Source organism: Elgaria multicarinata, chromosome 2, assembly GCF_023053635.1.
Source record: "Elgaria multicarinata webbii isolate HBS135686 ecotype San Diego chromosome 2, rElgMul1.1.pri, whole genome shotgun sequence".
NCBI lineage: Eukaryota > Metazoa > Chordata > Lepidosauria > Squamata > Anguidae > Elgaria > Elgaria multicarinata.
This window is the reverse complement of record NC_086172.1, coordinates 28742960-28758829: the sequence shown is the minus strand read 5'-3', so window position 1 is coordinate 28758829 and position 15870 is coordinate 28742960. Positions and strand designations below refer to the sequence as shown.

General features: G+C 43.7%; 1 protein-coding gene across 1 annotated transcript in view; it reads right to left on the bottom strand.

Annotated features, from left to right (window-relative positions):
- Positions 1-14572, bottom strand: part of HECW2 (HECT, C2 and WW domain containing E3 ubiquitin protein ligase 2) — a 198942-nt gene extending 184370 nt beyond the window's left edge. Inside the window, exon 1 of the mRNA XM_063116233.1 lies at positions 14483-14572. The gene's annotated coding sequence lies outside the window, so the exon portion shown is untranslated. The remainder of the gene's footprint in view (positions 1-14482) is intronic.
- Between the last annotated feature and the right edge of the window lie 1298 nt (positions 14573-15870).

Genomic DNA, 15870 nt, shown 5'->3' with positions numbered 1-15870 from the left:
TAAATTTTTAAAAGACACCTATGCACATGCTAATTGTCTGAATAGTATATTGTCTAGCATGGCCCTGAGAAACTGTTTACCGACAATATCTCTTTATCTTTTTTCATTTTTTCCACAGAGACCCTCCCACTATGCAAGTCCTTATATCAGCAGATTAGCTGCCAATCCCACGCTTAACTATTTTCAGAGCACAAAGTGAAGCACAGAATTGCATAAAAGCTTTCCTGTACTCACAAGAGTCGAAAGGGCAATCCCATAACCCTTGTTTGTGTATACAAATAAGTGTGTGGGATGGAAGGAGTAACCAATATGACTGAATCAAGCCACTATCAGCAACAGAACCACTTTGTGAATAATTTTAATGCAATTATAAAGATTTGCCTTGGTTCCAAAATATAAATATTGGCAACTCAAGAGCTTAGAATTACATTTTAGAAATTAAACCTGAGCTTCTTAAATTTGATTGCATCCCCTGATCATAGCAACAAAAATATAACAAGCCGGTAAAAGTCAAATATTTTTACAAGAATAGCAATAGTGCTTTTTGCCAGGGAGGAGCATTGCCAATTTAAAGGGGGACCTAGTGTTAGGGTGGCCAAAAGGACCCCCACTGAAAAGACCACTTTTCTGGGGAAAGAGTATACCAAACACTCAAGGCTCTGCCACTATACCCCTCCCTTCCCCCTTCCATCATCAGCAATGCAGTTGGAAAGTTGTTCAAGGTTGCTCTGCACTTTCTAACTCACAAAGCAAGTCCCTAATCTGTCTGGTCAAGGGTAACAACTTCCTAAACCGCAGCTACCGGAGCCTTGGATCACCGGATTTGAGTTTCCATATTTCCAGACGCTCTGGCGCACTGCTCCTTGTTATCACGAAAAAACCACCCCAATGGTCAGCAAAGTTAGCTTCACCTGCCCTGGGGGGCTTATCTGGTACAGTAAGTTACATAAACATGGCATAGTTGTCACAATATTATGTGTTGTTAGCTGTTAGAAATAGTTTCATTTATGGAAAATGTATAACTCTGCAATCAATAACGGATGGGAGGAGGGATGGGCCATGAGCTCATCAGGAATGTTATAAAAGATGTTAGTTGTGGATGATGGGTAGAGAATCTTGCTTTCGATCCGCCGAGGGTGAGTTATTCTTCCTCTACATGTGTAGATCAAATAAAGAAGTAGTCACTGCATCTGGATTTGTCTGGTTTTCCTGTTCCCTCCTTTTCTGGTTGGGTTTTTTACCCTAACACTAGTTAAGGTGTCTTCCATGGGGCGGAGGCAGGGGGCTACAATGGCCTTCTGTTGTTGTTTTTATCTTTTATTGGGTAGAAGAGCTGCTCTTCTCTTGTTAGTGTGCTGTGGCTGGCCAGTTCTTTCCACTTCTTTGGAGTTGTCTGGGAGCCTTACCGGCTGCTACTAGTCTACAGGGCCCCAGACAGGTCCAGTGGTAATAGTGCCAATGTTGCAAGAAAAGTTGCAATGGGCAGCCTTAAAGCTCAGGCATCTAGGAATTTGTTTCACATCCTTCACCTAATGACCATTCCAACTCCCCATTCTCTGGCTGTTTAGACAACAGAAAAGAGTATCAGTGTAGAAATAGAAGATCAGTAAATACCGACCTGAGGTCTGAGCTCCACCATATGAGTTCGGTGCCCTAAGCCAGTGACTGAAAGTCTCTCACTCTCTTCTTTCCAACCTTGGGGTTGATATGATGTCATTGAGCATCGCTGCGCCTGAGGCAGAAGGTCAAGTGGCCTCCGGAGAATGCTTTTGGAGCAATCAATATTGTTGAAGGTAAGCCGGTGTGGTGGGCCTAATCAGAGCCTGGACAGGAGATCATAGGGCGCTGCTCTTCTTGAAGGACAAACCCAGCTGTAATAAATAAAGATTGGTTCCCAGGAAGGAAGACTGGGCAGGGGCTATGGTCATGATGAACAGCACGATTTCTAGTGCCAGTGAATAAGCCAATGAGCAAGAATCATTCTCCCTTCCCTTCCAGAAACCTCAAGAGGAAAGGAAGGGAAAGCCCACTGGAATGGCGGAAGCTTAGAACCTCTCTGTCAGAGTGGGGGCACAGGCAACCATAACTAAATCCAGAGCCAATGAAGTCAGTTGCTGAAGCCCACCACACAGCAGATATTCTTAAGTTGACTGAGCAAAGTGAGGAGGCCAGGCTCTTAGTTTTTATAGGAGACCTGGGCAATCCTGGGACAGATGTTTTACACACACACACACACACAACACACACACAGCATTCCCTTCTGTGTCTTAAGAGGCCTCTGGAGCCTGCACAGACACCTGTACAGGGTGATCATAAGCCTCCAAGTTTGGGGCTTGCTATCATTAACGGTGCAACCCATAGGATGGTAGCCTTAAACCTACCCACCCCGTTTAAACCCAGCTGAGCTAGTGGGCCACCACCACTCTAGGCTTTAAAAATGCTTTAGCTGTTGCAGGGAATATTTTCCAAACCTTGATCATTTTGGTTGCCTGTTTCTGTACCTTACCAAACCCATGATGTTCTTTTGGAGGTACAGTAAACAGAACCATGCACACAGCATTCAAGGTTTAACTGAACCTAGATTTTTATAACTTTATTTTAAATTTCTTTCCTAATAATTTCAAACATGGAATTGCCTTTTTTTCATAGCCAACAGATGCCAAGGAGCTATCCAACCACAACACCAAATCTCTTTCTCGATTAGAGTCAGTGCTAGTTCAGACAAGGGATGGGGGAGAAATTCATTTGGTTCACATTTTAATATGAACCAAGTTCATTTGCACTTCCTAGATGAAATATCTTTCTTACACTTCTCCAAATTTTGCAATGCAGTTCTGATTAAAAAAAACCACTGCGTACATTAAGAAAAATGCATCCAAAAATGCATGTGAATTCTTGTGCAGACTTTTACCCATAAACTGTACAAACTGATGTGAAAACGAGATGGAACAAATGTGTGCTTCAAAGAGCATGAAAGTTACAGAAAGTGAAACGGATTCATCCATCCCTTGTTCAGCCCCCAACAGTGTATTTTTTCCTGCCCTGATAAACATTGCTTTGCAGTTACTTAACACTGAATCTCATTTGCCATCTTGTTGCCCATTCACCACCTTGAATAAATTCACTACAGTACGCTCAGAGTCTTAGCATCCTGAATAATTTTGTGTCGTCCTTAAACGTGAATGTGTCATTGCACACCAATGAGTGCAGATCAGTTATGAAGCCCCCTTTTTCTCTCTCTGTATCCCATAGTGCCCTCACTCTTTCACCACTGCATCACAGATGTCTGCACTTCCATTTCCACTACCACATTTTGTTTTTCTTCCCTGCCTGTCCCCACCCACCCACTCACCCCTCTAGCACATCATTTTATTTCTATCCTCATTGTGGATTTCAGAAGCACCAGCACAGGCAGATTTCACTCTCCCAGGCGGATCTCATTCTTCCAGCCATTCACAAACTGAAGGTGGCTCAGAACCAATCAGGCCCATGTAAGATGGCTGCAACAGGCTAGGGGGGGGGGGGAATGGTGCCAATTCCATCATGCACCACTGATTATGTATTATTATTTATTATTTCTTGCATTTGTATACCACCCCACAGCCGAAGCTCTCTGGGCGGTTTACATAAGATAAAAACACTTAAAAACAACATACAAAAATTAAAAACGAGAAAAACATACAATATACACATACATTTAAAAACAACTGTAACAACTTTTTAAAAACTATGACCCTAAAAAAACAGACCCAGGCTAATTACGCATTGCTAAATACCTGGGAGAAAAGTCTCGACCTGGCACCGAAAAGATGACAATGTCGTTGCCAGGCAGGCCTCGTTAGGGAGTTTGTTCCACAATTGGGGGGCCACCACAGAGAAGGCCCTCTCTCTTTTTGCTGTCCTCCGAGCTTCCCTCGGAGTAGGCAGCTGGAGGAGGACCTTAGATGTTGAGCGTAGCGTACGGGTAGGTACATGTTGGGAGAGGCGTTCCATCAGGTATTTCTCTCCCCCATGATGAGAGGGAAAGCAGCATTTAACGTAACACAGAAATTTTTCCATCTCCATCCATCCCCCTGTCGATGGGCCTCTGTTGGCTGCAGATGTTCCTATAAAGAAGTGGGAAAGGGCTGCAAACAACAGGTGCTTGGAAGTCTCCCAGGGGTTATCAATAGCCAGGGAAGCGGCCACAATGAGCCCACCAGGCCTTATGTAATACAGGCCTGGTCTAAACCTATATAATTCTGTCCAATGCCAATGTTAATTTACTATGTCCAATAAAGTCACAATCAAGGGGCGTTTGTATGACATTTTTTGAAGGCCACATATCCCCAAACAGCTATACTAAACATTTTTGGGCTTGGTTTGCTGCTTCTTACATTTTATTGCCTTTTAGAGCTAATGGCTCTGGCAAGTACATATCTGATAGTTTTCCAAAAGGAAACACATGGGGCTGGAGGAGGGGGGAGACCTTTATTCATTCCACACAAATATCTTTATTATTCAGTGGAGCAGATGCACAATACTTAAAGGTAGTAGTTTTCTGGGAATTTAGCATTCCTAGCACTTTTCAATCAAGCTACAGCCTAAATTGGAAATGGTACAAAGCTTAAAACCAGGTGGGTTTTGCTAGATTTTAAGGCAATCTTTCCTTTCCATCAATTTTCTCCACTTCCTCTTTCCATTCTGAAAAAACAGAATTTCAACCTTCTTGTTCCTCATTTTCAGCTGAGCTAATATGCTTCATCTGTTGGGACTAATTAGCTTTGCTCCTGACACCACATGTACGCCAGCAGTACAAATGCTCATATACAATGCAATGGAACACAATAATACCAATAACAATGGCAATGCTGCAACAGAGACACAGAGGTAGATCTTGCTTTAACTTTGCCTTTAGCAATGAGTAGCCTCCCCACAAACTGCCAATCATAACACAGAGAAATAAAGTGATGTGCGTGCGTGCATGCATGCCTGAACCAGTCCCTAGAGTGCATCCATGCCATAAAAGGGAAAACCCAGTCTATCTGACCATGGAGTAGGAAGCTGCATGCCCCAGTGTCTGCACTTATTTCGCAGTCCCTGCATTGGGGTTATCCCAAAGAGTCCAGTTCCACATCTCTCACTGAAGTACCAAACCTACCAGGCTATATCCTGGAGCAATAAGGGGCTAGTAGCATTGGATTCATAGGAGTCTCCTAGGTCCTTCAGCAAGTACATGGACCCACAAGGTTCCCACTTCTCAAAGCTACACCTGTGTAGCCTTTCTTCCTCCACATACAACTCACAGGATTGTGCACAAACACACACACACAATGACAAAAGCAAAGTGAGAGATCCTTTTCAGAAAAGCACTTCATGTTAACATTGAATGAAACTGGCAAATGGTCTGAACAGGGGTGAAAAAGAGAGAAAAGACTACACAAAGTAAATATTGTCTTTCCAGCCTTCAAAAGGTCAACAGTTGCTTAACTATGGTGAGTGGAAAATGTGAGCAAATAATGTTAGGTTCTTCAGATGAAATGTAAATAGATATTTCCTTGTTCTCCATCATATATGGTTTCTTTCTCCCTCACTCCAAGTTCACCACATGAAATATCCTAAGCTGTCAAATGCAACATATCTTAGTAGAAAGTTACCAAGTCAAACTGCATTCCACCTGCAGATTCCCATTTGCTTTTAGAGATCAGTCACACTCCCATCCACACATACATGAATGCAATACACACACACACACACACGCATCCCTATACATATGAATGCAATCATATCCACATATACAACTCTTTCATTCACACACACATTATTTTTATATAACAAACACATACTCACACACACACTCAACACATCCCTCCCCCCAACACCAATGGAAGGCCTTTCTCCAATCTAATTGAGCAGGTGGGGCACTGTAGCTGGGAAAGGGGAAGGTTAAGTTTGGCTTCAATGGAAGGCTTCTCCAAGCAAATTGCAACATGGCGATGATTGGGTTGGGGGTAGCAGCTGGAGAGCAGAGGCTTAACCCTTTCCTCCATTGCTGTGAGGCCCCCTCCCCACACTGCAATTACTATACGTGGATACAGAAATGCTCAACTAGTTGAGATCCGACAGTCCATGCCATTATAAAGATAGGGGGAAATATAATTTATGGATTGTGCAAAAGGGTGAGTGGGTTCCTAGTGCAGTCTCAATATTGCATACACTTCTCTATGCTTGAGAACTTAGACACGTCATTTGCGGATCTGATTCCTTCCATATAGATGAGGTGGCACTTTGTGAACTCAGAAGAGTAGTGTGAAGCACACCTTCTCCTTTAGGCATTCCTACTGACATTTTGCTAGCTTAACACCACATCAATGCTCAGCACAAATTGCTGACAAATTTGGTCGCCCAAGGTTCTTCTGAGTATTGTCGTGTTTCTCAGAACACTCCTGCTTTCGATGGGAGGCAAATGAGGAGGCTTGCTAAGTAATCTACAAAGCTTTTATTAAGCAGCAAACGTCTCTTCTACCTGAATAGAGTCTAATCTCTTGGAAACGTCCCCCTAGGCAAAACTATCCAAACTAAGCAAGACAATTGTCTGTTCAAGAAGAATAGGAAGCTACTTCCCAAACACCCTTCAGAGCACCTGATGCGGAGGCAGGTTCTGGTGCAATCCTAGTCGAACCGACTTTCTCACGCCTTCCTTCCTCCCCGCGTGTTTGAGCTTCCGTCGGACCCTAGCATCAGCTAGCTTGTCAGGAGGCTCACCTCCAGAAGAAACTTCACTTCCCACTGAGTGTATAGGATTTGGCCTTGAGGAGATAAGCTCTGGAGAGGGCTGACTCCCAGCTGGGGAATCGCCCGTGAGAGCTTCCTCCCTCACTGGTACAGGCTGGCTGGTGTCTGGTGCTGCGTCTTCTAGTTCAAAATCTGATTCTGATTGATTACCTGAAACATCTTCTCCCAAAACAGGGGCAGTAGGGTTAGACATGACAAGTGTGCCCATTCCCCTCTTACACCCAATATACAGAGTCCAGATGGGAGGTAGGCTGAAGAGATGACACTTCTACACTGTTTCTTATTGGTGACCACAGCCAGCTGGACCTCGGAGCAAGTCTCGCTGGAAATTCAACACATAATCAGTTAGGCAAGTGGTGAAATCCAACATGAAAGCCATATTCTAGAGAGAGAGAGAATGCAAATGAACAGTTAAAGGCATATCAAGGGACCTCAAGGAGTCCAAGGAGATGCAGAATGTTCCCATTCCTCAGTGCTGTGGAATTTCTGACTATAGCCAATTAAGACCACTGGTGCAAAGCAGCCTGCTGCCTCCCTGCTGCCAGATGAGCAAGGAGTCAAGAATGTCAGAGAAAACAATATATTGTCAGAGTCATTTTCATTTCTCAGTGCTTCAAGAGGAGGTGCCAGGAGGACTCCCAAACACCATCAAGGTTCTGTGCCTCTGGATGGATTGAGATATAAATGGTAGATTTCGCTCTGCCTGCCTACCAGACATGGACGGACTGTGGCTGAGATGCCACGCAAGAATATCTGGAAGTATAGAAACAAATGGGACCTATTCCCAATTAAATGTGTTCAGGAATTAATGAGTGTTGAATTACAACTCTATTATCCCCAGCCAGAATTGTCCACGCTGACTGGGAATGATCAGAACTGTAGTCCAACATTTGCGGCGTTGGGACATGAGGCTGGGGAAGCCTGCTCTAGAATGTCCATAGCTTGGGCACTCTAGAGCCCAGAAATGTCACTCACAATATGTTAGCTTTCTAATTATAGCAATATGTTAGCTTTCTAATTATAGCACCATGCAAGGTTGCCTATGGTGGCATCGATATACCAAACACATCTAGGTTTTATATGCCTGTTCAGCCAAACTGAATGACCTTGGGCCTATCCCTCTGCTCAAACTGACCCCCAAAGATTGCTACATGTACAGATTAAATGGCAGGCATCAGGTACACTACCTTGAGCAACCTGGATGAAAGGATGGGATAAAAACAAGCCTTTGTTTTAAAGCACCAATCTCATTTGGGCAAGCCCTTAATTGCATGCTTAACTTTCACACAAGTCAAGAGAAGAAAAAACATTTCCCAGTATAATAAAGTTTCCTCACGTATGTTTCTGCAACTTAACTAGAGATAATCAGGCCAATTTAACCCATGTATTATTTGTGCCTCATTATTTTTTTAATACATAAAGGTGAATTTCATTAAAGGAGAGAGGCAAGGAGAAATTTCCTCTTCATCACAACAGTTAAAGCTGCAGGAGCTATACTGCAGCTATACTGTGACCAGTTTTAAAAGAGGGCAAGGCTCCCGCAGCTTTAACTGTTGTGATGAAGAGGAAATTCCACCAGGTTCTCCATATATACAAATGACACCTCCTGAAATCCCTTTTCTATGCAACTGTTAAAGATACAGGAGCCCTGTCCTCCTTTTCATATGGTCACCCTAGTTTGATAGTGAGGTGCTGACAAAACCAAGTGAGACTTCTCTTCCCACCGGTCCAAGCCACTTGGAGTTCTTCTTTTGCCTAAAGGAAAAAAGAGAAAACCTGCTGTTTCCCATGGTAATGGGACTAGCCAGTCGCTACCTTTCCCAGGCAGATAATTCTTGGGAGTTCTGGACTTCCTCCCTGGCCAGAGCTAGAGGAAAGGGGGAGGTGATGGCAGAAACTTGCTAACACATAGGGCAATATCCATTGCTGGCAATTTGCCAGTGGCCTTTAGGTTGCTCTGGGGGGAATGACCACCAGCGCAACAGGAGGCTAGCACATCCTGGAAACCAGCCAAAAACTAGTGTTTCTGGAACAAGGCAGGTCAGAGGAGTTCTCTTCTGCAAGCTTCACTGGCTTATTCTATTCTGGAAATATTAGTTTAAGATAGTTTTCAGTTGCTGTAGAAAGCACTAGCTTCCTATAGTGCTGGTGGATAGTGCCCATAGAAATGTGCACAACGGCCTTCTTCACCAAACAATAGGGTCATGGCTTCATCACAATAGTTTTCTGAAAGAATGCTGGTTTACTGTCTTTGTTTTAATCATTGTCAGAATTTAAATCTTACAAAACATGTTGCATGAAATTTGTTCTATTTCTTCTCAGACAGGTTGCCAAGGCAGCTTATTGCCTGGCAGGCAGCCACTGTCAGTAGTCAATGTGTTTCTTAAAAGGTATCATACATATGCCTGGTTTTCCCTGGCCAAACTAAAAATAATTTTTTTAAAATTGAAATTTCTTTAGTACAAATCCACCATAAAGACAAAAGCAGCAGAAGATAGACTTTAAAAGGACAAAAAAGTAAAGGGTCTTTGTGTTGGGCAACATAAATCAAAGGGTATGTTGCAGTATGCTCTTATTTAAACTTGGCTTGGAGAAGTTTGAAGTTCAGTTAGAAAGCAATGCTAAACCATGTTAGAGATTGTTGTTGTTATTTTAATTTATTTATTTATTACATTTTTATACTGCCCAATAGCCGAAGCTCTCTGGGCAGTTCACAAAAATTAAAACCATGAAAGCATAATAAAACTACTACTACTAGTAGTAGTAGTAGTAGTAGTATCCCGCCTTTTGCCCAATACTGGGCCTCAAGGCTGCCTTACAAAATTTAAAACATATACATTTCAAACCTAGGAAAAGAAATGTACAATTATTTTTTTTTACAATATTAAAACATAAACTTTACAAGTCCTTAACATAGATGGAGGACCAGATTATTCTCCAAAGGCCTGCTGGAACAAACATGTTTTTGCCTGCTTCCGAAAGCCCATCAAGGTGGGAGCCAGTCTAACTTCACCAGGAAGAGAGTTCCAAAGCCACTGTATCATCCAAACATTGTGAATATGGGCATAGTCAGGTCAAAGATAAGGTAGCATTGCTGAATTATATGTCCACCTCTTCATGTCTATGCAGGAGTACAAAGCTCTATTACAGGACTGTTCAACTATGCATAGCAACACACACACTCCTTTAAATCCTGTCTAACTCTGATCCTAAGGACATGCAAGATACTCTGAAGCAATGGACAGTGGAAAATCTCTCAAAAGTCTGGAATCTCTTTTAATAGGAACAACTTCTGAATTCTATGTAACTCCTCTAACACCTTGTTAGTGCTATATAAATGTTAGTTCAAATGCATGTGTTAAATGTTTTTCAAAATTATACAACCATGAGACTATAGATTTCCAAGCCAGGAATCATTAGCCAGAAAAAACTACTATAAACACATTATGCACTCAGGGGCCACAAATATTGGCAGCTTACTAGCCAGCCTTTATTTGTGTTCACCGCCAACCTCTTCCCTTCCCTCCCCTTGACCAAGTCCTCTGGCATGCACGTAAGGCCAAGGGGGAGGCAGAAATTCATTTCACTTTTGCTTGGGTAAAGAGAAAGCTTCTGCTGTTTCTTAGCTTCTGAGTGCTCATGAAGGGGGATATGAGTGAACATAAATTAACTTATGAAGCTGCATTATACTGAATATAGGAAGCTGCCTTATAGTGAGCTAGACCATTTGTCCATCTAACTCATCAGGAAGGCCATAAGTTGCCCACCCTTACTTTAGATACAAAAGCATGCACCCTGTCAATGAACTGTGGTCTCTCCTCATTCTCTTCTCAAAAGCATTTATCTTGCCAGAGAGCTAAATCTACTTGCCCCTGACCAGCTGGCAAGTGGATTTGTGGCTGCTTCTTTAAACATTGGCATTTCAGTTTCATTAGAACAGGAGACAGGAGCTGTCCCTTCCCCCTCCCCCACATGTTGTGGGACTACAACTACAACCACTTCTGGCTACTGGCCATGCTGGTTGGGGTTTATGAGAGTTAGCAACTGGAGGACACCAAGTTGCCTGTCCCTGTTTCATGGCACTGAAGGAGAACATTAAAGATTTATGCTGCAAATCCACATAGTGGGCCTGTTCAGAAAACACCTTAAACCATGGCTTTTTGCTTTACTCACCATGGTTAAAGCCATGGTTTAAGGTGTCTTCTGAACACAGCCCAGCTTTCTGGCTTAATCACTGTGGTTAAAGTCATGGTTTAAGGTGTCTTCTGAACAGGGCCACAAACTTACCTGGGAGTAGGCTTAAACCTAAAGGGACTTCCTTCCCAGTAAATATGAACAGGATTACATTACAAGGCTTTGAAGATCTGCAATATAATTATTTAAATGTAGCACTTTAGCAAATCTGCACGTTGTTGAGAACAGGAGGTTTGAGAACATCAGAACAGAATTCTTTTGAGTAACTTTGAACTTGTTTAGAGAACCATTTTTATAAGATGTGACATTAGAAATCAGATATAGTATTTAAGAAGAATGTATAAGAGCAACTATAACTGAGTTTCACTATGCTGAAAGGTATCAAAGACAATGGTCATAAAAATATGTGGAGAGGTGTTCATAATTCTCATTTAGGAGTGTATTAAAGTGATAGGATGCAACTTTACTATGCCCATTTAAAAAAAATTACAAGGTTGCTGAACTGTCCAAAGTTCATATGGACAATTATGGCAATGGAACAGGTTAGCAGACCTTAACATTTCATATCACAAGAGCGAAGATGCAGATCTCTGTTAAAATAATTTGACTTAATTTATACATTAAGCAGTGGTAGAAGCAGGCAGGAATGAACAGATAGAGAGTATGAGACAAAAAATATGGAATTCCAGAAAAATGTTTCATCCACACTTACCACCAAGCTTAAAGTTCAACATAATTGTATGGGTATTTCAGGGAAATATACAGACATACACACACCATCCACTTCTGTTGTCAACATTATTGATCTCCTTCAATATATAAGGGTTCAATCCCATAAAAAAGAAGTACAACTTCCAGCATCCCCCAGCTAGCCATGCTGGTTGGGGAATGCTGGAAATTATAGGATTTTTTTCTGTCTAAACATACATAGGATTGCGCTCTAATTCACATTACTATGGAATATCAAGGAAGAACTTTTCCAGTAAATAATGCCAATAGGGCAAACCTAACACAGACTGGGGCAAAATTACTCTGAAAAAGGGATGTTTCATCTGAACTAAACTAAAAGGAAGCAGTCACTTCAGAACTTACATTGGCTGCATTCGGACAACACAGTAGTCAATGGTAGGTCAACAGTAAACTCCAAGATTGATTATCAAGGGGGTACTCCCCACATGACATGATTATAATCAACTGTGGTGTGGATTAAGGCCAGCGTCGAGTTGACTGTTAGTCAACGGTGTGTTTGATTGACACATCCCCGCCCTCTCCCTCCCCCTCAGTCCTCACGCTGGTATCCCATCAGCCATTGTGAGTTCTGCCAGCAGAACTAGAGCGGCAGCCACCACTTTGGTCACTCTTGCCAGGGGACTGTGTAATTGCCGAAAATAAACAACTGTGTGCGATGAAGTAGTCAATGGTGCATGACACATGACACAATAACCAACGGTTGTTCAAATAATCAACTCTGTACAGCATTGGTTATTTGTGTTGGTTATTCTGGCCAAATTACCAACCATGGTGTGAAAAAGTCCCAAAAGATGTCACAATAACTAACCACTGACTATTTAACCCACCGTTGATTATTTAATCCACTGTTGGTTATCGTGTCAACTGAACCCAGTCATTGCCTTTATTTACAAGGGGGGAAAAGGGTGAAAATGTTTTAAAACCAGTTATTCCATCTAGAGTAATTAAAACATAGGTTCTACCTTTCAATTTAGGTCTGGGGTTTACTAGAATATAAAATATAAGAATCATCTCTAAATTGGGTAGATTGTACCCTTTCCATTATTAGAAAAAAGCAATTTGTTAAAGGCATTGGATGAAACAGCATATCATTTGAGAGGTCAGCAAGAAAACCCTTATCAGTTTCAATCATATTAATGTTTTGTGTCTCAAATTTGTGGAGTACATCTCCACCCCCAAAAGCAACCAGCAAAAGTGGCATTTTATGCCACTTGACATCAAGGAAATATAGTAATTATGTTTGAAGATTTCCCCCTCCATCTTTACTTCTTTCCCTTTGAAGTTCTTTAGAATAGTAAAGATGATTGAAATTAGTACAACTGAGGTATTATCAATGACAAAAAAAACAGGGCAAAAGAAACTACTGGACATATGGCATGGTACAGAGCTTATAAGTAATGCCAAATTAGCAAGGCCTTGTTTTTTTATATCTCATAGGGAAGATACTTCTATATTGGGTATTCTATAGAAACCTTTTTGGTTGCAAAACTTCATTTTCCCCATAATAATATATAAGAAACTAGCAGGTCTATGTTGCAATAGAGAAGAAAACTATGAACTTCTTAGTGGTCACACACAGATATGGATAGCACCCAGTTATGTAACTATGACCATCCCATCCAAAATGAAATGTTAGTGACACCATTAACCTTCCCAAGAAAAGCCCTTCTCTCCCAGTTTTCAGTAAGCCTTGATCAGAAGGGGGTGAACAAAATCAGTCACATTAAGCAAATAAATTTCCAGGAAAAAACCAAGATAAAATCATCCCTCAAAGTCAAAATAACTAACTACTAAATCTTAGTCGCCTGTTCTTATTTTTCAGTGGGCAGCTTAAACAAAAAGGCATGCCCCTGTACAATACAATGTCCTATACAGAAATCTAGTTGTTTGTAGCCTCACACTCAATAATGTAACAAACCTGATGTCAAAATCAAAACGTATGGGAGGACCTCTAGACCAAATCCGAAGAATAAACTGGTTTATGTCCATCACAATATACACAAATACTTTAAACAAAGCAATTGGTATCATGCACCCTTGAATTGCCTCTTCTCTTTTCCTGTGAATTTCTTCTGAATTTGGCTCTCTGCCTTCAAAGCCAAACGTTCCCACTGATTCAGTAAGAGATTATTTAAACTGCGTGTCCAAAGAACAATTTTATTAGTTTGTTGCAGCTCTCACATCTTAATTATGCAGCCAACATGACTGGCCCCTAATAAGGAAATCCTTGTGTAACTGCTGTGTATGTGTGCGTGCAGGCATAAGCACAGAAAAATGAGTTCTTGAGGGGAACCATAAAGGAACAGAGGAATTTGACACATCTGCCGTTCACACAGGAAACGTAAACAAGCAAGCCTGCAGTCCCAGTGACTTCATACCATAATGGTTTCATCCACACAGTATTTCCCCCTGGAGAGAGAAAAGATGCTGCTAAGACTTTGGCTGCCCTACGGAAATGACATAATAATGCCACATATATATATACCCCCCCTTTAAGTGATTCGCTTAAATCATTACAGATAATTTTCATATCCTCAGCGTAGAAAAGGATGGGTGTGCTGGTGATAACGCCTCCCATCACCCAGCAGCCCACGCAGACAAAGCAGCTGCTCCATCCATCCATCCCTCGATCCACCTACCTGCTGTTTTGATGCTGTTCGAGCAGCAGCAAAGCAGAGACAAAACCAAACACACACACGCACCCCAAAAAAGACAACAAACGCCCCTCTCGCCCCATCAACACTGCAGGTCTATTTGAACTTACCACCAGCAGAGTAACCCGCAGCCAAGCCCCCGAGGGGAAAGGGAGCAGCGGATTCTCTAGCTCTTGCGCTCCGGTAGGCGAGGATCCCTGGCTGCCTTTCTCTCCTCCATGCACCAAGCAGCAGCAGCACCTCCCTCCAGCCGCGTCTGTGAAGGATGCTGAGGAGGAGAAGGAGGAGGACAGGAGTGGGAGGTGTATATAGAAAGGGAGGGAGGGAGGGCGAGACGACGACCCGAGACCTTGCAGAAGCCAGCTCCTCCTGGCGGTCGCGGCCACCTTCCCCTTCGACCTGAGGAGATGCTTCTCCTCCTCCTCCTCCTCTACCTTCTGTACTCCGTCAGCGGCTCCCTTTCCTCCGCCCTCGATTCCTCCTCAGCCTGCTCTCGCTCCTGCTCTTCCTTTGGCTGCCGCTGGCATCTTTTTTTTTTCCTGTTGACAAGCCAACGCGTCCGAGAAAGCGAGAGACCCAAGAGGAGCCGCCGCCGCCGCCGCCTCAAGAGGAGGAGGAGCAGCTTCGCCTCAGCCCTTCTTCTCCTCGCCTGCTCCCCATTTCCTCCCGGGCTCCTTGAGGCAACAGCAGCAAAAGCCAGAAGAGGCGAGGTGCCATGTTCAAGGGACCGCCGGGGAAAGGCGGGTAGCTTTTTTTTTTTTTTTTTTTTGGGCTGTTGGGGGCGGTGGGGGACTAGGAGGGGCGCGAGAGCGTCGTTTATTCCCGAGCCTGCAGAGAGCGACTGCAGCACCCGGGGATCCAAGCTGAGGAGCCACAGAGGAAAAGACCCGCTTTATGTCCCCCGAGAGCGCCAGAGCCGCCGCCGGCGCCGCCACCTCCTCCTCTTCCAGTCTCCTCTGCCTTCCCCGCTTCACTTCCTTCTCCTCTGCCCGCTCTCTCCTTCCCTCCCAGGCTTTTCCCTCCAGCTGCTCCCTAACTAACCCTAACCTCCACCTCTTTGCAGAGGCTGGAGAGAGGGCAGGGATTGTGAGTAATTCCAGCTGCGCCTCCCTGGCTTCCCCATGCCGGGGGTCTCTCTGCGCTCCCTGTCAAACCCAGCGCGCGCCGAGACCCCAGGGACGCGCCTTCCCCGCTCCGAAGCCAGTGCGGATACCGCCCCCTACACCAGCCGGGCAGCACTGCAAGGACACCGCGGGAGGAGGATGCCGCAGCCGCATGCCAGGGGAGTCCGACCGCGCTCCACAGCGGGGGCTACCGGGTGTTGCTTGCTTTGCCTCCGAGAGCGTGACGACCTGGGCAGCGCAAGCCACACCAGAGGCCTCTTTGAGTTCCAAACCGTGTGCCCTTTCTACGCATCCTCAAAGGAGGGCCAAAACAAACCTCACTTGAATTAAATCTGTGTTTAGCAGCTGTGTCTCACCCTCCGCCCCCACACCAT